Genomic DNA, 22,819 nt, shown 5'->3' with positions numbered 1-22,819 from the left:
TCTATAACCACAAGGATCACTGCTATGCTGATTAGCTGTCATTAATGGAAAACTCCATGGGATGTTTGGACAAGAAGGGGATATTTGTTGGAATCAATATACCCATAAATCTACATTATACCTAGCTTGTCTCATGTTTGTGATGCCTCTACATCTAAAAAAAAAAAAAAGAGAGAGGGGGAGGAGCCCTAGCTGGTTTGTCTCAGTGGATAGAGTGTCAGCCTGCGGACTGAAGGGTCCCAGGTTCGACTCTGGTCAAGGGCACATGCCAGGATTGTGGGCTTAATCCCCAGTAGGGGGCATGCAGGAGGCAGCCGATCAATGATTCTCTCTCATCATTGATGTTTCTATCTCTCTCTCTCCCTCTCCCTCTCCCTTCCTCTCTGAAATCAGTAAAAATATATTTTTAAAAAGGGGGGAAATGGTTAAATGATTGTTAAGCCAGCTACTATGATTAGAGTTGGAGAAGAAAGTATGTCATCTTCCTTACTCAAAGTTTGATAATATGGGTGACTTTTTTCTCTTTAGCAAGATTACGCTGAATCTCTTGACACACCAAATTTGTGTATTAAAGCAAGATATTTGCAAATAGTTTGTTGAAAGGATAACTGCCATACCTCACAACAGTGTTTATACCAATAACTTCATGTGTTACATTCATGATAGTATAGCCAAACATTATATCACTATTCTTTTTTTTTAATATAAGCTATCTGTCTTGATCCTTAAAGCCAGCATATAACGTAGTAATTTGTGAATCACAAGTTCAGAAGTCATTGCATTCTCACTTTTAAAAGAGTGTATTTTTAGGTTTAGTAATTAGCTCTAAGTCACCCAAACTAGCTAGTGAAAAGCCAGGACTAGACGGTGGTCTCTTGACCCTGAGCAAGTTGCTCTATCAGATTTAAAGGATTGAAATAAACTCATCAGTCAATCAATGTGTCGGCCAAGTATTTTTTTAAGCCTCTGTGGGGTCCCTAACATTGTCCTAACCCCTGCCACTTGAGATATAGGAAAACCATTTAACATGGTCACTGTTTCTAAATACCTTACTCTTCATATTATCCCCAATGTAAAGAGCCCAAGCACAACATAAAGTAGAGAGAAGAGGGAGAGAAAGAAGAGGAAAAATATCTCATTTCTGTAGAAAAAGTAAGGCTAGAGGTGACTATGGGCAGGTCCCATTCATGTCCTCAGGTGTGTGATCCACAAAACTGAGCTGCAGCAGTGAAGGAGCCCAGACTAAGCAGCATTAGGAATTTAGGAAGATCGGTTTCCACCCCTCTTTTACGATTGTCTTCTCCTTTGGTAGCCTTTTTGTTCTCATCTCCCTCATCTTAGCGCCTAATACTCCCTAGGAGTTCCCTTTCCATCAGACCTTGGGAAACCATTCTCCAACCTTATTTACAGCGAGCTGTTAATGATTGATAATGGTGTAATATGCTACCTGTCCCAGCAGAGCCTTCAAAGCCTTAATGAAGAAGATGAATTACATGGGACCACGAGGCATCTTGTTAGCTAATGAAGGGAATAAGTCGGGGACGAGGATCTTTCATCAGCTTTTAAATTAATACCACTACACTTAGGGTCAACTTTTTTAGCACTTATTTTTTTCACTCATATGGAAAGATCTATTATGTTAAAGATATAGTTCACTTTCCTCTTAGAAAACTGTGGAAGATTACCTTACGGATTAAATGAAGATAATGTTGAAAAGACACTAATAGTAATTAGCAGCAAAAACTAGGGAAAAGTACAATGTGGTGGAAGATAATAGCTGGAGTGTACAGTGAGTTGATGGTGGCCTTTCTCCCAAAATATACATCTGTGTCCTCACCTCAGAACCTGGGGACGTGACCTTACTTGGTAAAAGGCTCTTTTCAGTTGCAATCCAGTCTAGATTTAGATGGGCCCTAAATCCAATGACTGGCATCCTCCTAAGAGACACCCAGAGGACATATACCAGCAAAAGGAAGCCCGTGTGCAGCAGAGCAGAAACTGCAGCCACGTACCCACAAGCCAGAGAAAGCCTGAGACTAGCTCAAGGTGGAAGAGGTGAGAATGTTCTCTCCCCTGAACCCCTGAGAGGGAGCAAAGCTCTGCTGACATCCGTCCTCCAGAGCTCAACAAGAATACAAGTCCCTTGTTTTAAGCCACCAAGCCTGTGGTAACGGATATGGCAGCCTAGGAAATGAGCACAGAATAGAGTCTGGACTCACACACCCCTGTCTGTCACTACTTCTATCTACCATATATGGATCTTTTAACCTTGGTGTCTAGTTCTTCTCCCAGCCTCAGATTTCTTAACTGCTCAATCACAGGGCTGTTCTTCCTCATAGACCAAGTTTTCTTTTAGCCCTAACAATTCTAATGTTCTCCTTGTATACAGTGTTTGATATTTTAATAAGTCCTTTTCCATAAGTGCCCTGTGAGGAATGTGAGGCTCTAGAGAAGAGGGCACTGGGGCACAGAGGAAGTCATCGCTGCATTCAGTTATTCATCCAAAACCTTTCTTGGCACCTCTGCTATGTCCAGGCACTTTCTTGTGTGTGATGGCTATGAAGATAAAGTTAGTTGACCAAAGTTGTTAGCTGGCATAGTAGAGACTCATTAATTATTCCCAGCAATATATCTTCTCTTACTTCCTGGAGGGCACCTGAGGGGGAAATTAAAAATTACCTTTCCTGGCCCCAGAAGTAGCTATGTAGAAAAACCAATTTGTAGGCAATGGGTAGGAAGAAGGGGTAAATATCCCCCAAAGAAGAAAGAAGGTCCTTCTTCAGCCTTTTTCTAAATTCATAGAGTTTTTTTTTCTCAGCAAATGTAATGCCATCAACTATTCAGAACTCTGCCTGCAAGTCACCATCTTTTTAAAAATATATATATTTTATTGATTTTTTACAGAGGGGAAGCGAGAGGGATGGACAGGTAGAATCATCTATGAGAAACACCGATCAGCTGCCTCCTGCACCCCCCCCCCCCCCACACACACACACTGGGGATGTGCCCACAACCAAGGTACATGCCCTTGACCAGAATCAAACCTGGGACCCTTCAGTCCAAAGGCCAATGCTCTATCCACTGAGCCAAACCAGTCAGGGCAAGTCACCATCTTTTGATGATAACATATTTTTTTCTAAAATATGAAGTGAATTATTTAAAAATTGGTATGTCTGTTGACCACATATGCAATAAAGATCTCCATCAGTAGATAATATGTCTTTTTCCTCTCAGCATATACATTAGTTTCCTAACCACTCATTGAATATAGGATACTGGTCATACATGTTTCTCATATATTTCAGAGATCTTAGAGGGGAAAATCTCAACTGGTCAATGAAAAGCCTTTTATTTGTCACATGTAATAGACGTCACTTCACTTCTGGTCTTGGACATATCTCTATATTTCTCTTTTTTTTTAATATATTTTATTGATTTTTTACAGAGAGGAAGGGAGAGAGATAGAGAGCCAGAAACATCAATGAGAGAGAAACATCGATCAGCAGCCTCCTGCACATCTCCCACCGGGGATGTGCCCGCAACCCAGGTACATGCCCTTGACCGGAATCGAACCTGGGACCTTTCAGTCCGCAGGCCGACGCTCTATCCACTGAGCCAAACCGGTTTTGGCTCTATATTTCTCTTAAGTCTATCAAACAATGCTTGTTTTCTACTGCTCTTCCTGCATTTTAGCGTTCTGGTCTCTTATACCTGCTAATGTTCTTTCAACTACTTTTATAAGACCCATTCAGAATGCTTTTAATTAGAGTTTGATATTAGCAGTCCTAATTTTTCTTCATCCTTCTTCTCTCTTGAACAAATATATCTTTATTAACATTTCCTGTTTCATTGTGCCTATTGTCTCTGCACTGACCAATTTTAGTCAATTAGCTTCAACCACATATTACTTAAAATTATGGTGCTCAGGATTGAAAGGAAAACAAAGATAAATCAGGAATAAATCTTGTCTGTAAGAGCTTATGATCAGTTCCTTAGGTACAAATATTTGAGACAAATCATCCACACATAACTCTAACACAAGTGAGAGAGTTCCGAGTACCATAACTCCTTCCAAATCAAATGCTGGGAGGGTTGGACAACCACACAGACCTCCCAGGCAGCAGCCCCCTTCAATGGAGACGGTCAGTGGATTAATAATAAAAACTGTGTGCCCAAAACTCTTGCAGCAGACAGCCCCGAGGTCATCAGATGGAGAAACACTGTCTCTCGCTGCTTGTTTCCTCCTTGGACAGTGAGGCCCACTGACGAATGATTTGCTTTATCATCCTTTGGCTGGTTGATGGGGAGATACCCCAAATCAGGCCACGCCATTTCTTCATAGGCTGGACTCTCACTCTCTCCTTCCTCATCCACCGCGTAATCTCCTGGTTCAAATTCTGTAGTCGGCAGCAACGCTCTCTTTGAATAAGAAAGCAAGAGTGTCAGATCAGTGGAAGTGCATTTCAGAGCCTTGAATGAAACGGCTGGAGCTCTGACAGATGAACTTAGATACAATTGCTCTTAATGAATAACGTATACCTTTAAGGGAATGTGGCCTGAGGTAGTTTTTTTTCTCAAGTCTATGTTGCTCTGGAGGAGAGGCAATGCCCTCCTAAGTAAATTTCTACAAGCGGCATAAATGTTTATTTTTCAGGACCTTGGCACTTTGCAAATACATACGCAAGTCTAAGGTGCAGTCCCAAATGCTAAATAAAAGGCGAGAAGCTCATAAGCAGATTCAGGAATCCCAGCAGAGGCAAAGCTGTCAAAAGGGGGATGAACAGAAGCCAAAGCTGCCGTAACATTTTCCTCCCTGTCTGTGGTTTACACTGAGTACACAGTCCACATTTTTTTTTTTATGGAAATTATAAAGGCTCCAGGGTGTGTAACATCCTGAGGTTCTATTGGATCAAACTGACTATTTTTAGGTCAAGATTGGTATACCTGTTAGTAACAAACGAGCACGACTCTCTTCCCCAGTACTGCTTTTAAATACATAAATTTTACTCAAATCCTGAAGTAGGTAAACTTATGAAACCTTTGGTCTTGTCTTGTGAGAATCATATGAAATTGAATGAAAACGCTCATCACGAATGACAGTAACCAAGCTGGGTTGCAAGGAGAGATGACATATTGCAGAGAAAGACATAAAATGATCATTGAAATGCTTTCTAATGTTTATTTGTTGTATATTTTATTAATAATTTTCATTCAGGTAATTTTTTTTCTGCATGGGGTCAACAAGTGACTATCCATCAAAAGGACATTCTTAGAATCTTGAAGGTCAGAAGGATGCCTGAAGCAGATTGACCTTGACAGTTGACCTTGGCATACAGGGTCATGTAGCTCTTCAATGGAGGGGAGTCAGAAAGCTTTTCTTTCATGGTACGCGAGAGCCATGTTCAGAACAAGCACACCAAAGCATTGATAAACGAGGAATAAAAAAAAAAATAAACGATTTATTTGTGGAGGAGGAGCTTGACTGTCATTAGGAATGATTAAATGGGTCTCAAAATAATTATTCCTTGGTAGTGTTTCCTGGTTGTTTAAAATGAAAAACAGGAAAGTGATCACTAGCTTCTGTGGCATTTAGTTCTCAATCACATAGTATCTTATGACTAGAGGCCCGGTGCACAAAAATTTGTGCATTGGCGGGGGGGGGGGGGGGGGGGGCGGTCCCTCAGCCTGGCCTGTGCCTTCTTGCAGTCTGGGACCCCTCAGAGGATGTCCACCTGCTGCCTTAGGCCAGCTTCCTGAGGGATCGGGCCCAAGCTGGCAGTCAGACATCCCTCTGACAGCCCGGCAGCCCTCGGGGGATGTCCACTTGCCAGCAGGGAGCAGGCCTAAGCTGCAATCAGACATCCTTAGCGCTGCTGAGGAGGCAGGAGAGGCTCCCGCCACCAACGCTGTGCTGGCAGCCATCAGCCTGGCTTGTGGCTGAGCAGAGCTCCCCCTGTGGGAGTGCACTGACCACCAGGGGGCAGCTCCTGCATTGAGCATCTGCCCCCTGTTGGTTAGTGTGTGTCATAGTGACCAGTCATTCCCAGTCATTCTGCTGTTAGGGTCAGTTTGCCTATTACCCTTTTATTATAAAGAATAGAGGCCTGGTGCATGGGTGGGGGCCTACTATTTTGCCCTGAAGGGTGTCCTGGATCAGGGTCGGGGTCCCCACTGGGGTGCCTGGCCAGCCTGGGTGAGGGGCTGAGGGCCATTTTCAGGCTGCCAATACCCCCTTCAGGGTCAGGGTCCCCACTGGGGTGCCTGGCCAGCCTGGGTGAGGGGCTGATGGCTGTTTTCAGACTGACCAAGCCCTCCGGCGACTGACGCTCCCAGCCTTTCCTTTTTGTGTGTGTGTGTTTTTTTTTTATTCGCTCCAGCTCCATGGCCATGGCGACTGGAAGCAGGTATCTGGGGTTTATTTACCTTCTGTAATTGAAACTTTGTTGCCTTGAGAAGAGGCAGCAGCCGGCCGGGAAGCTTGGCTTCCTCCATCATTGGGGCAACAAAGCTTCCTGCTTGCTCCAGCTCCGTGGCTGCCAGCTGCCATCTTGGTTGGGTTAATTTGCATATAGTCGCTCTGAATGGCTGGTGGGTGTGGCTTAAGGCATAGCAAAGGTATGGTCAATTTGCATGTTTGTCTTTTATTAATGTAGATAGTAATATTTCAGTTCAGTTACCTCACGAGATTAGAAATCATTCATCGAACACATCTCATAAAACATTGACTGTGACATGATTTGCCATCTTCTTTCCAAAATGCGTCTTATCTCTTCTGGTCTCTCGGTGGGAGGCATCACTGTCCACAAAGGAACCTGGTGAGTTAGCCACCTGGAAACCATCCCTGCCACACCCCCAGCGCACCACCTGTCACGTGGCTCACCATCAGACTCACACAGCTCTGAGTGCTGCTGTGGCAGGCGCTGTTCCAGGTGATGGGTGTGGAGCCGTGACCAAAAACAGCGTCTCTGTTCTCACGGAGCTTGCATTCTGGAAAGAGAGGATAATATGCCACATGTATACACTCAGCAGAGAGAGGAGCCAGGAAGAAAGATAAATAGGAAAAGGGACCCATCCCCTTTGCCTTGGTTCAGAGAACCTCGTCCCCTCGCAGAGCAGGGCGACAGCAGTTCCATCATGTCTACCCGTGCTGGTGTCTCACAGCCTCTCTAACACAATGTCAGACCTCTTCAGTTCCCTCCGTAAATCCTCAAAGCTTCTCATCTTGAAGACAAAGCCTTCACTCCCTCCCACAGCACCCTGGCCCTCGGCATCTCGCCCTGCCTCTGTCTCCAGCCACAGAGCCTTGTCTCCCGCCTCTGTCTCGAGTGTAACCTCCGACTATGATTTGCAGCCCCTGCAGTAACTGCCAGGGGTTTTGTGCTGCGTCTCTCACTCGCGGCATTAATAATCGCAGCTAATGCGTTCGAGTGTTTACCGCTCCTTGCTGAGCCCACCACCCAGGAGGCAGGCCTCCTTCCTCACCTGCCTGCTACCTCTTTATTCCGGGGCACTCTTACCCGGGAAGGCTCCTGTGATTCCCCCCCCCCCTCCTGCCCTATTAAATGCGTGTCAATTTTATAATCTCCCATAGTGCCTACTTGCTTCTCTCTGCCACTCTATTTGCATATGGTAATGCTCCTTTTGGTCAGTCTTTTCTGCCCGCTGGGAACCCCTTGAGAGAAAGCACCAGCTTCCTCTGCTCTGTCTACTCAGTCGCTGCCTAGCAGGTGCTTGGTCCATACTAAGTATGCAAGACACTTTTGTTAAATGCATGAGAGGATGGATGAATGAGTCAGTGACATTCTAAGATCCCTAATCTCAGCCTGGAGGAAGTAATGAAACACAGAGGTACTGAGCAGGGGGAGGGGGCAGGCCAAGGAGGAGGAAAGCGTTCAGGAATCCTGAGAAGCCAGAAGTAATAGCAGTACCCATGAAAGCCATGCAGTAAAATCAGGAGAAGTAAAAGCTGTGGTGCGAAGCCGTCAGTAGCGCTCCGGTTATTGATGAATAAAAGCATAACTCAGGGAAAGCACTTTACAAATAAGATAATAAATATCCGAGTGATTGCTTGAAAGGTAGAAACATTTAGAGGATGGCACCATATATAAGGCAATCCCTGTGACAGATGCTGAAGGTATTTGTGTGGGAGAAAAACCCAGCCTGCAGTGCAATGGAAGGTGGGGACCGAACCAGGTTTATTTATTTTTTTTAAATATGTTCTTATTGATTATTTTTCGAGAGAGAGGAAGGAAAAGGGAGAGAGATAGAAACGTCAATGATGAGAGAGAATCATGGATCGGCTGCCTCCTGCAGGTCCCCTACTGGGGATCGAGCCCACAACCCGGGCTGTGCCCTGACCGGGAATGGAACTGTGACCTCCTGACGCTCAAGCACTGAGCCACATGGCCGGGCTGAACCGGATGTAGAGGTGGCCGGGCACACAGGCTGAGCCCCAAGGGTGGTTTAGGCCGCAGGGACGACTCTCGACTCTCGTGAGGGATTAAAGGGAGCAGCCAGCAGGAGTTGCAGTTAGGAACCCAAACCAACCCTTTAGTGGCAACTGGCTGCAAACAAGCGTTTCCACTGGAATATTGTCGCGAGGGCCGACCTGCAGGCACGCAGGCTTCCCAGGGACGGCCGAGCAGAGCCGCCGCGGGCTCCCAGGCCGCAGGGGAGAGGATCAGCGCAGTGGCAGGTGCTGCAGACAGTAGCACTGAGTTTCCTGAAACAAAGCTTTTATCATTGGGGGCAGTGAGCACACAGTATGATACGCAGGTGATGCAGCATAGAACTGTACACCTGAAACCTAGTAATTTTATTAACCGATGTCACCCCAATACATTCGACTAAAAACACCTTTGTAATACGACCATGAATGCCTCAGTTTGTATTGCAAGTCTGTTAGGCTTTGTAACCCAAAAACTCTTTTGGCTAAGGTAACACAGATAAAAATGTCTAAGGCTGACATGGTGTAATTTCATATTCATGCAATTCTCTTAGATAATCGTTAGCTCCTAGTTAGGCTCCGGGAATATACGGGTGAAGGGAGCCTGTTAGAAGGACTGGCTCTAAGTCCAGGCCCCACAGCAGAGGGGGCAGTGAGCTGTGGTTTTCCTTCAAGGGGGAGCTAGATAGCACTGGACATGCGCTCCAGCTACTGTCATAAACTCGATGAACCCCAGACACTCAACTGAGGGACACAGAACAAATGATTACAGAGTAACCTCAGCGCCACGCCAGTGATTTAAATGTCCAAACCAAGAGCGCGAGTGAATGCTATTGACAGATGAACACATAAAGAACAGTATGGCGGTCATTGTTAAGAATTAGGCTAGTGGTTACCTTTGGAGGAATGAGGGAGATTCGATAATGGAGAGGATTTAAATTCCAGGGAATAGAAAGGTGCTGGTTACACTCCACCTTAAACCCGGTGGGTGAATAGTATTTATTTGAACTTTCTCTAACTATACATTATATCCATATTGCATGTAATGCATATAATATATAGTGTCTCTAACTACACATTACATCACTATCTTTATATATGGGTGATAGAGCCCATCATTTTTTAAAATGATAACACTTGGTACCTGAGGAACGATTCTGCGTCGGTGGGTGTGTACGTGCGTCAGTGGGTGTGTACGTGCATCAGTGGGTGTGTACGTGCGTCGGTAGGTGTGTACGTGCGTCGGTGGGTGTGTACGTGCGTCAGAAGTGTCACAATGCATGTGACGTCCTCCAAGTCTCCGCCGCACCTGGAGGGCTAAGCGACCTGTCACCAAGCTCACAGCTCATTGCAGGCGCCTGGCAATTGGTACCAATCATCGCAGCCGACTGCCCCCCACCCCAGCAATCTGCGCCAATTGTTAGCACCGGGGAAGCCAGCCACTGGCCCGCGACCAGGCTGCGTTAATTTATATGAAAATGCTGCCTTCCAAAGACAGATTGGGGAATGAAGGCACTAATAAAAAGACACATCAGATACGCCAAAAGGAATTTTGAATACTTTGAAGCCAGCGTTTTCATTTTAAAAACAAACCTTTCTTCAGAGTGATTGGCAATCAAAAGCCTGTTTGAGTGCACATGATTTCTGGCAGTTGTATAATTCATAAATAGACCAATGGCTTATGAAACACGGTGAAAAAAAATGTACCCCCAAGGAGGTATCACCCATGCCAAGTCTACTGCTGAGATCATAAACCAGTGACAATAGGGGTTAATAATAGAAATGGGGGTAGTCCTCTACTTATAATAGAATGAACAGCACTGCTATAATTACAATTTTCTTTTTTTTTCTCCTGTTACAGAGAAATGAATCAATATCCAAGTAGAGAGAGGATGAAAATGTCTGCCATAATTTGTGCTGCTCTTCAAAAAAATTGGCTTCTTAGGTCTGCAAGTCAATTGTATCACTCAAAACGATTACATGGCTATTTATCAAATTGTGTAAATTAAAATTTGTTTTGACCTATCGCAGGCTCTTTTATGTGATTCTTGCTAGAGACTGAATAATCATGCGCCATTTCCTCTCCTTCTCCAAGTTCCGTTCAAAAGGAATCAATATGTTATTCCAGTGGCTGCTCCGGGGCGTCAGCGCTTCACGCGAGCTTTGGCTAAGTTATGCCGACACCAAGATGATTCTGTGCAGACGCTCCTGGCCTGGCTTGTGATTCCTTCGGTCCAGGGGGAACATCTGATTAATGATTGCAAGAACTCAGCTATGTCCCAGGGACTATGATCACTCCCAAGAAAAATAAGAGCCAGTCTGATTGGACTCCCATAGAACTGAGAAAATGAGTAAAACAGGGTGTACACAGTGAAAAATACATGTTTTCCACATGCCTTGGACTTGAAAAAACTAGGGATGTGGTCTAAGTTAAAAACAATAGCAGCTCAAAATGCTGTGCGATGTTCTGTTTCTTCTTGTCCTCGCTTTATCGTCCTGCTCATCTGCGTCTGCGGGAGGAACCTGGCCCGAACGCTGGCCCAGATGGTGCACTAAATGCACCTTTTTGAGAGACCAGTTATATTTGTAAATCAACTTCCACACCTCCATAACGAATTTGATGAAATCAACTTTGAAAATAAAATGAAAAGTTGAAGAAAGACATGAATTCTGGCGTTTGGTGTACTTCTTGTTTTTCCTTCAAGGAGTACGCCATCCCCTTCTTCCGAGGAAGCACCACTTTCTCCGGGGCATAACGCTGATGGTTAGTCCTTGATCTGATTAGCTGAGTTCCTCTTTCGTGTATTAATGTTGTTAGATTTCTGTCCTATGGTTCCCTGGTCATCCTCCTCTTCCTCCTTCTCTGGTTCTATTCACTGTTGGCCACTGACTGTGCTCCCAGGAGCCTGTCTCCCCCTCAACAGCTCCAGGAGCGTAAGCATCAACTCAGTTTCTCTGGAGCTCATGCCCCTCGTTCCTGAGAGCCTCAGGCAAAGGCATGTTTGGAGATCACTGTGAAAACGCTCAAAAGGCCCTAAAATTCCACCTACTCACAAACAGTGCCATCACTGCATGGCTAACAGTACAGAGGGAAGACAGACCAGGCTCTGGAGCACCAGGTAATCTAAGTGGCTCCTGTGTCTCAGCTCTAACCTTCTCATAACCCAGGAAATACATAAATACATCCTCTTTCTCTGCTTACTTCACAGATGTGGAAACTGAGCGCCCCCCCCCCAAACCCCGCCCCACCCCAGAAGCCCAGAATTTTCCCCAAGGGCATGGGGTCTCCAGAGCATGCTCATTTGGCCGCTCTGCCTCTACAAATACTTGTTTATTCGTTTATTAAGACATTCAGTTCAGTGAATGAGAAGAGCCAATGCACGTTTCCCAAACTTCAATACAACTGGCTTTCTTTCTTCCAAACTGCTTGTCCACGTTCAATAACTAACAGCCTTAGCTGCCACATCCTGGTGACGGAGTCATTTCTCCGGATCACGTCCCCTTTCCCTGCTGGCGGCATTCCGTTTGACTGTCCAGCGTGGCATCTGGTGACACATCCTTCTGACGGTTTACCAGAAATTTACTATCTTCCCGCCCTCAAGCTGGACTCTGGAAAGCGTCAGCTGCGTTCTCCTCGGCCTCACTCTTAAGGAATTTCCTCGTGAATAAACGTGGAGGAAGCTGCGAGGCCGCCATGTGGATGCGCCTGTTCTTACCCCTGCCCCTGGAGAAGGGAAGGGTTTCCTTAGCCCATTGTTTTCTACGCCAAAACGCTGTTATTTAATCCTTCTTAAAACAGTGGATATTTCTTTTTTTTTTATTCCTGCTCCCAGAAGTAAATCTATTTGTTAACTTAGTTACAGACTCTTACTCTCTGTATATGTTTATCTAGAACTTTACACTACTTCTTGCATTTATGTGGCTAGATTAAGATTCTTATACTATTAAGAGTATCCTAATTAATACTATGCATATTCTGTTGTGCATAATATCTTGTAATTAATTTTTATGAGATTGAGCCTTATCATACTCTTTACATTTTAGGGTTCTATAGGCAGGTATTGTATCTTCCTAATTTGTATGTATTCTTTGTGCTAAGTGCTATAGAATGTGGATAGTACAGATTGAAGAAGCATTAACAAGAGATCAAATCAATCTCTCTGTTTAACATAAGCAGAAGCTGAGGTGTGAGCTCTAAATGAGAAATCTGGGTTAATAGCATTATTTCCAGTCACATAATTTTAAACATTCACATCATTGAGAACTCAGAATGTCCAAGACTCTTAGAAGACATGGCACTGCATGCCACAGCCGTCACTGGCTGGTCATCGCCCACCATTTGCAGCTAAAGAAACTGCAGCCAAGTTTCACGGCTCGCCCTTGATCACATCAAGTGGCCAAGCTGGGATGCAGAAATATTGTGTCTGGCTCCATAGCCTGGGGCAGCCACTTTCCTTCATCACACTCCCTCTCCAATATACCCGCACATCCACGGCACTAGCAGGCTCCATGGTGTGAGGACCACGCCATATAAGACCCCAGCATTTGCAGCAATCAGCCCTTTCAAGCCACTCCATGAAGCCCAACCAAAATTTAATCCTTTAATTGAGTAATAATAAAAAGAAGAAGAAGAAGAAGTGAGTTATTTCTAATATACTTACCTGTCTTGCAAAACCTCAACTGTGGAAAGTCCCTGCCAGCAGCCCTCTCTGTGCCTGCATGGGAGCAGCTGGCTGGTGCTGGAGAAGTCCCCCTGGTGACACTGGCTGGTTTCCTTTTAGAACTCAAAGATCCAACTGACACTCAGTCATGCACATCCCTCACACGAGGTGTCTATGGTAGGCCTACGTTTCCCTCTCCCTAGAAGCACTACTATACACTCTCCTCTCCACAGACATTCCTCACCCCTAATCTATTCCTATTATCAGGTGAGGGCCTCGTTTCATAGTTTATTAAGAAAATAGAAGCCATTTGATAGGAGATGCCTCCTGTTTTCTCTGCCAAATCTGAAATCCCTCCTACATGGACATCTGCTTTCCCGCTCTGATTGCGCCCAAAGCAAATTCTTTTCTGCTGGGTCTCGTTCCTTCTTGTCACAGCCCTTAGGACTCTTGCTCCCGTGATTATGCCCTCTCTTCCCTTTGACAAAATCATTTCCATCAGCATATGGACATCGTCTAGAATCTCCCAGCATCAATAACAATGCATCCTGTTTCCTCACCTAATAATCCCATTTCTCTGTACCCCTTCAAAGTTAAGCTTCTAGGGGAACTGTATACATTAGCTGTGGACATGTCTTCACCTCCCACACCTCGACCAACTACAGAGTGGTTTTCACCCCATAATTTTCCTGAAACTGTTCTTATCAAGACCACAATGACATCCGAGGGCCTACTTCAATACACCGCTTTCTGATTTATGTTACTTGAACTTGCAGCAATCTTTGCCAAAGTCAACCACTCCCTCCTTGAAATACTGCCCTCTTTTAACTTGCACAGTGCTTTCCTGGTTTTCCTCAACTCAGTGGTCGCTCTATTTCTTATGCTTTTTTCCCCTGTTCCTTTTACCTCTAAATTCTTTAATTCTTGTCCGTGCTCCTTATGGCATCTTACTATTTTTTTCTGCCCCTTATTCTTGGAGATTTGACCCCTTTTTATGAATTTAGGTATATCTTCATGCTAATGACTCTTATAATTGATGGTGGCTGCACATTTCTCCTTTAAGGAAGATTCTAATGAAAGAAAGAATGAAATTTTAGTGCTTGGTAGATGGGTTGAGAAAGAATGTGAGATAAATGAACACTTATTTACAGCGCCTCACATTATACCTCCAAAGGCCCGTTCATGATGGAAGCAGGACCAGCTCTGCTCCGTAGAACTGCCCTCTTGGACCAGACTCTAAGCTGACTCTACCCCCTGCTAGTGCTGTGACCTTACTGAAATTACATAACTTATGTACATCGAGATAATGAAATAAAATATAAATTTTATAGTATAATACCTTCGTTTGAAATATCAATACATCACTATTTTTTGTTTCTATTGTAATAATTTTTTTAATGACAATCTTGTACCTGGACAAAATTAGTATCTTACACCTAAAGAATTAAAACTGGAAATAATGAAAGCATACACTAACTCATAAAAACATATATTTATAATTGCCAGATATAAGATTCCCCCTTATATAGGTAGCTTTCCTTTGGAGATACAGCAGTAGCAGGCTTCTTCAGATCGCGTATACAATGGTCTTTGGTTCAATAAACTGTTCCTAAAAGCATGTTATTCCCTAGTTGCAAATAAAAGAGGAGCATAAAATAGAAATAACTTTAAACAAAATGCAGAAGTTTATTATGGGAACTGCAGCACTGATTTTATTTGCAAATGCACTATTTTTTTTTTCCTTAAAGAATTTCCATACAGGGTTTCCTTAAAGCAGTGTTTCTCAACCTTCCTAATGCTGCGACCCTTTACTACAGTTCCTCATGTTGTGGTGACCCCCAATTTCATTGTTACAAATTGAACATAATTAAAGCATAGTGATTAATCACAAAAACAATATGTGATTATATATGTGTCTTCCGATGGTCTTAGGCGATCCCTGTGAGAGGGTTGTTTGACTCCCAAAGGGGTCGCGACCCATAGGTTGAGAACCGCTACCTTAAAGGATTCCATGAAGGAACTTCCCCAGCAGCCCCCCAACAGCAGAAAGGTTTGAGTCTCTGTGGTAAAAGGTCATTAATGTCACTAACTACTGGATGCCCCAGCCTCTCCTCTTTAAGAACATGCTCTCCCCCCCCCCCCTTTTATTTTTACATCTAGAAATAACCCTAAAATAAGGTACTAGGTCTTGGGTTTTGTTAATTCAGAAGACAATCTTAAACATAGTCTTTTTGTTCTGAATATTCATACTCTGGTATGAAAATCATTTGATTAGTGAAAAATAAGTTTACTTTGTGATATTGCTATGCTACCATTACGGGGATATGCAAATATGGTAATTATGGCATAATGAGCTATTTACTTGAAAGATGGTTCAGTCATTTGCTGTTTTGTTTTTTGTCTTAGTGGATTTGTTGTTTTATTTGTCTTAGTTTGTGTATATTGGTATGAGTTGAGTGGATTTGTTGCCTTATTTTAGCCAACTATTAAACCGTGACATATTTAGTAAACGATTCCTTGGGAGTCAATCCACACAATAGTGCAATTAGTTGAGGTGCGTGAGAGGAGAAGACCATTCTCAGATTCAAGAAATGTGTAGGCGAATGACCACGCAGCGAGGTGAATGAGGCAGGCTGTGCGATGCTTCCTGAAGAGACTAAGGTAGCAATGATCGCAAAATGACACCTGCGAAACGAACACAACCATCACTTGTTGAGGCCACAGTTACCCTTGAGAGGAAGGGTGTTCATTAGGGTAAGTACAGCTTACAGTTGCCACGCCCCTCGCTTGGAGCACAGCTCCAAGTAGAGCAATATGAATTGGCACCCAGGCAGAGAAGAGTTATATTTGAAAATATATAATTTCCCACAAACATGGAAGCGGGGGTGGGGATGAAAATAAGAGAGGAGGTCAAAGATTGGAGAGACACTTGACGCCATCCAATCAGCCAATTTTCACTAGGAAAAGCATTAATTTAAATTTCAATATGGGCTTAGGAGATACTTAAAGGACAATCCAGTTAGGCATTGGGTAGCTAAGGTCTAAGGCAGATTTTTGACAATCTGTGTCTAAGAAAAAGACATGAGTAATGTATCTGTCATCATTTCTTTGGTGTTTGTTTAGTCACATTCACACAAGGGCAAAAGTATCCCTCTTGATTTAGAATCTTTTTTCCAAAGTCATTTATTTTTTCATAAAGTATCTTTGCACTAAAAGTTAGCTACAATTGAAAAAGACATATTAAATGTATCATAATTCTAGAAAATATTATTTATCTTTTTCTGACTTCCTTAAAAATGGGATCTACCATACAAGGAAAAATAGAAACACAAGGAAAACATTATAACTATATTTAACCAGGAATGATATATCGCTTTATTTTCAGTAACAGATTCAATCTTCCTTTTCCCCAGAATAAAAATTCATCTTTTTCATTTTTATGACCCTGCACAGTATTGATTTTAGAGTATTTTAAAATAATATATAATATTAGTGGATGTTTTTATTTTTTATATCTGAAATTATGTCTTTAAATACAAGGCACAGATTATTTATTAAAGGTGTAGTTTTCATTAGTGTGGATATTACTATTTTGGAACATTGATTTTGAAGTCATAATTTTTAGTTGTTCTAAAGTAAGAACATTTTTAATAAAATAGCCTATTGCTAATGCTTTGTATAGTGTGTTGATTAATCAATTAATGTGCCCAATCCATAAAATCTAAAATTTCTAAAAGTATAATTTTAGAGTAAATTACATAATCAAATTTTTTGTTTCATCCAGAAAAATGTCTAGCAAAGAAGTCTAGTAAAGGGGAAAGAAGACTGGATTTTGCTTCTTTGTCTAACCCCATCTCTTACCAACAATTGAAATACTAGTATATAGACATACTAACCAATGTAATAGCAGATTATCCGATAAACCAGAATGACAACCTGTGCATGTACAGGTGGAGCCAAAGACGCACCATCGGCAGAAAATGAGCATCCCTCCTGTGTGGGAGGGTGGGCCATGGTCCGCCTCAGAGCTTCCTGCCCTTCTTCTGAATTTGGAATGAAGGCAAACAGGGTCGGTCACTTCAATGTCCGTTTTCAGAAAGCCACCGTGACCTGCTATTTCCTTTCCTGTGGGAATTCTGCTCTTTAAACATGGAATTCTGCTCTTTAAACATCACAAGCTAATCAAGATCTGAGGTCACGTTCCATGAGCATCGCCTGTGCTCTCCGACAGAAGCATTTCTGGATTCCTTGCCCCTGGAATCCGCAGCTATTGCTTTGCCTAGATCCTCTTCCTCATGGTGAAATATAATCTCCGAGATTACAAACTCTTGTATGTCTTTATATTTACAGACCTTGTTTGTTGATGTCACTCAGAGGGACATGCCATCTTATGAGTAAGCTTTATTAAACTCACCAAGTAGGGTGCTTTGCTATGGCTCATGCCATCCCTGAGGTGTTATTGTGAACGTAGAACAGATATTAGGGAATAAATGAGAAGTAAAGTCTAAGCTAGGTGATGAGGCAATAAGAGGACATCCAGTCATTTAAAATTATTGTTAATTGAGCCCAGCCGGTGTAGCTCAGCGGTTGAGCATCAACCCAGGAACCAAGAGGCCACCAGTTCAATTCCAGTCAGGGCACATACCCAGGTTGCAGGCTTGATCCCCTGTGGGAGGCATGCAGGAGGCAGCCGATCAGTGATTCTCTATCATTGTTGATGTTTCTATCTCTCTCTCTCCCTTCCTTTCTGAAATCATAAGAAAAAGTTGCATACTGTCAAGATCTTTTTGATCTTGACAGACACAAACAAAGCAATTAATAAAGTCCGATATCAATCCTGTAAACTATTACTAATTTACTTTCAATTTTTAGTAGAAGCTTAAACTAGATAAAAGGTATCTGACCCAGAGACTTCACTTGACTTCACAATTATGGCAAAATTTTGAAGGTATCTCCATTAAAGTCAGAAATAGGAAGAGAAGAGCTATAAAATGGCTGCTCTTCATCATGAAAAGATGGTTCTAATAAAAAATTCAGAGAAGATGAGGAAATTAGATATATAAGATTTGGATAGGAAGAAGCAAAGCTGTTATTACATGCTGATACTGTAATTTTCTATCATAGAACATCTAAAATGATCTATAAGCTAATAAAACAAGATTAGTTTAAGTCAACAGAACCCAAGCTGTTTTTACATAACAGCAGCAACCAATAGAAAAATGCAATAAAAAGAATTTGCTATTCAGAATAGCAACGAAACCTCTGTTATCCCTTGGATTAAATAAAACAAAAGAGGCCTAATATATTGAGAAAATGGCAAAATGTTATTGAAGGAAATAAAATAGATCTGAACAAACAGAGTGAGACAAACTATTTTCATAGATGGGGAAGTTCTGAAATTTATCATAAATGTTTGATACAATTTTAATCAAGGCCTCAATGCAATTTTTAGTGAAACTGAGCAAATTCTCAAATTCATGTTGAAGGGTAAACAGCCAAGATAACCAAGACAATTCTAAAAATGGAAGAAGGAAAACAGGGGATTTGTCATATAGAACTGAAGGCTTGTTATAAATACACTAGAGGCCCAGTGCATGAAATCTGTGCACGGGTAGGGTCCCTAGGCATGGCCGGTGATCAGGGCTGATCTGTGGGGTGACGGGTGGGGTGGTCAGGGGGCCCCCGCTTGTACCTGCCTTGACTGGCCTGGCGCCACCTGCTTGCCGGCCCTGTCCCCCCGCTGCTTTCGCTGGTCACCCCCCTCTGCGGGGCGACTGGCTGGGTGATCGGGGGACCCCCGTTGGCACCTGCCTTGGCTGGCCTGGTGCTGCCCACCCCCCGCTCGCACCCGCATTGGCTGGCCTGGGGCCTGCGGGCTGGGGGCAGCTCCTGCGTTGAGCGTCTGCCCCCTGGTGGTCAGTGCACATCATAGTGACCAGTCATTTCGCCAGTCATTCCGCCATTCTGTTGATTTGCATATTTGGCTTTGATTCTATAGGATAATGAAAACAATGTGTTTGATGTTGAGACGGAAAGAAAGGTCTATAAAAAAAAGAGTTTGGGGACAGACTCAAGCATATATATAACAACTTGTATGCCATAGAAGTAGAAACACAACTCTGTGGGAGGAAAGGGAGAAAAGATGGACTATTCAATGATGTAACAATTGTCTTTCTCCTTGGGAAAAGGTGAATCTGACCCTGACACACAACTGTAAGATAAAATAAATTCAAGATGCACCAAATTTCATAATATGGAACAGAATTAAAAAAAAAAAAATTAGATGAATACTAGAGGCCTGGTGCACAAAATTCGTGCATGGGGGGGGGTTCCCCTCAGCCCAGCCTGCACCCTCTCCAATCTGGGAATCCTCGAGGTATGCCGGGACCACTGGCTCCTAACTGCTCACCTGCCTGCCTGCCTGATTGCCCCTAATTGCCCCCCTGCCAGCCTGATTACCCCTAACCGCCTCTGCCTGCCAGCCTGATTGCCCCTAACTGCCCTCCCCCCCGCTCCTGCCGCTGGCTTGGTCACCCCCAACTGCCCCCCTCCCCTGCCGGCCTGATTTCCCCTAACTGCCTCCCCCCTGCTGCCTGGTCACCCCTTACTGTCGCCCTTTCCGGCCTGGTCACCCCCAACTGCCCGCCCCCCCCCCCGCTGGCCTGATTGCCCCTAACTGCCCCCCCACACTGCCTGGTTGCCCCTTACTTCTCCCCCACCCCCGTTGGCCTGGTCACCCCATGCAGCCTGCTGTTCAGTCGTTTGGTCGTCCCTCACTAACCCCCCTGCCGGCCTTGTCGCCCCACGCAGCCTGCTGTTTGGTCGTTACTGTGACAGTGTCCTGGACAATGTGCATATTCCTCTATTATTAGTATAGATTTGGAAGAATGTCTTCTGAAACTTGGGATGAAAATGGATTCTTAAGAAATATACAAGAGGATGACTCATAAGTAAATAGGTTAATAGTCCTAGCCGGTTTGGCTCAGTGGATAGAGTGTCGGCCTGTGGACTGAAAGGTCCCAGGTTCGATTCCGGTCAAGGGCATGTACCTTGGTTGCGGGCACATTCCCAGTAGGGGGTGTGCAGGAGGCAGCTGACCAATGTTTCTCTCTCATCGATGTTTCTAACTCTCTATCCCTCTCCTGTAAAAAATCAATAAAATATATTTTTTAAAAAATAAAAAATAAATAGGTTAATATATTTACTTTTTAGCAAATTTGGACTTCGGTATGACAACTTATACTATAAGCAAAATTAAAAACAAGTCACATGCTGAGAGAAGGTTTTTTAAAGGCTATTATGACAAACCCCTGACAAAAGGAGAGAGAGAAAGAGAGAGAGAGAGGAAACAAAAATAGCAAATAGCCCAGGAGAAAAACGAACAAAGGCCATAAACAGTAATTTAAGACTGAAAAATGTGAATGGTCAACAAAGAAATGAGAAATGCTGAACCTTACTAAAATCAACCAGGGAACTGCAAATTAAATCTATACAATCTATCATATTGGTGGGAAAAAATTAAGCGTGGCTAAGGGCGTGGGACAAAGGAGAGAGGCGCCCATACTCGGCCTGAGGGATATAGAGTGGTACAACCACTTCAGAAAATACCGTGACAATTTCCACCAAAGCTGAATTATCTACACACCCTCTGGCCCAGCGAGTAAACATACTCTTAAACGTGTGTACCAGAACATTCTCTGCAACGTTATTTGTAATGGAGGAACAGTGACAACGTAAATGAGTTTCCATAGGGAAAAATGGGTAAATTGTGATATATTCATACCATGAACAGCAGTTGTAACCTAATCTATATATATCAAGGGAGTTAAAAAAAAATACTGTCAAGCAGTTTGCTGAATTACAAACAGTATTGATGGCATTTATGTCAAAATATTAAAAACACACAAAGCAATATACTAAGTTGTTAGAAGAGACACACACACACGTCTATGTAAAAACATCCGCACAGAGATTGACTGGCAGCAATCAGACCCACATCTTGGCACTGGTTTGGGGATGGGCGGGGGGGCGGGGAGCAAGGGAGTTAGAGAAGGGAGCAAAGGAGACTCTCATCGACCCTGCGCTGCTGGGTAGGAAACAGAGCGTTCCGTGTGTACGTGCGTGTGTGCGTGTGCATCTCTGTGTGTATGTTTCATGCATCTCTGTGTATCTGTCTCTCTATGCATAATCTGAGTTAAAAGTGTCAAAAATAACATTTGCAATACTGCGTGAGTCATTTTACATCAAATTTTGTGTTCTTCCACTTTTTAATGTTAAAAAACAAAACAAAACAAAACCCAGCTGTGAAGCTGAGGCTGAGTTATGCCCCTTGGAGGCCGAAGGGCCAGTGGAGGCCTTGGGACTCTGAGCAGGAAACACCAAGGTCAGACCTGGGAGCTTCCCTGCCCCCAGGAGGAAGTGACCGCAGCGCCCGCCCCATGTGCTGCTGGCTGAGGCGCTCAGGGTGCTGGGAGGAGCTTGGAAGGTGCTGAGCAGAAGTCCTGGGGAAGTGAGGCTCCAAGGTGGACCATGAATGAGAAAGTACATTTTCCCACGGGGGCAGGGGGGTCACCCAAACAAGACAAAAAAACAACCCCCTCGTAAAGCTGAACGCAGAAGCATTTCCTATTTGGAGGCACCTCCAGGCCACAGTCCAACCCCATTTTCCCTCTCCTGTCTTCTCCTCTCCTCTCCTATCTTCTCCCCCTCCTCTCCTCCTTCTCCGCCTTCCCTTCCCTTCCCTTCCCCTCCCTTCCCCTCCCCTCCCCTCCCCTCCCCTCCCCTCCCCTCCCCTCTCCTCTTCTCTTTTCTCTTCTCTCTTTCCCTCTCCCTCCCCCTCTCCCCCTCTCTTCCTTATTTCCTCTTCCTTGCCTTCTCCATTTTATTTATTTATTTATTTATTTATTTATTTAAAAATATTTTTATTGATTTCAGAGAGGAAGGGAGAGGGAGAAAGAGAAATATCAATGATGAGAGAGAATTATTGATCGGCTGCCTCCTGCACGCCTCCCACTGGGGACCGAGCCTGCAACCAGGGCATGTGACCTTGACCCAAATCGAACTTGGCACCCTTCAGTCCACAGGTTGATGCTTTATCCACTGAGCCCCACCGGTCTGGGCTCTCCATTCTATTTAATGAAACCAGGAAAACTTTAATGTTATGGTGTGAGAGAAGGTCATGTGGAGAATTATATTTCATATTTTAATTTGTGTACTTTCCCAAACTCCCCAGTCCTCTCACCTCGCTACTTGCTCTTACCACCCTTTCTTGCTCCAAACTAAATTAAAATAATTGAGTGTCTCTAAGTCTTTGAAACTTTAAGGCCAAGTAAACTTGGTTTTGTGCTTTAAAAGATATCATTTTATGATTTATGTAGAATATGTTGTGGAAGTTGAGAAAATTTGTTTATAAGCAAAAATGGGAGAATTGCCCAACTTTAGATGGGATAGATTAGACTAAGTTTAAGAATTGCATATTCCTTTTTTGAAATGTAAAATGGCCTACACTTTTTTTCTGCATACATATCTAAGGTATTGAAGAGTTCCTTTAAAAATCACCAGCAATATGTAATCAAAAGTGTAGAAAATACTTTCACTGTACGTAGAGACTTGTGCTATGTTCATCTCTGATTATACATTTAAAAGAAGTTGTAATTTTGGTACAGTTATTGAAAAAAACATTTTAAATACAAAGAAAATAACAATTAATTTG

This window comes from Myotis nattereri (genome assembly GCF_964212035.1).
Source record: "Myotis nattereri genome assembly, chromosome: 4".
In the NCBI taxonomy this organism is placed as follows: Eukaryota; Metazoa; Chordata; class Mammalia; order Chiroptera; family Vespertilionidae; genus Myotis; species Myotis nattereri.
Note: the sequence above shows the minus strand (reverse complement) of the source record.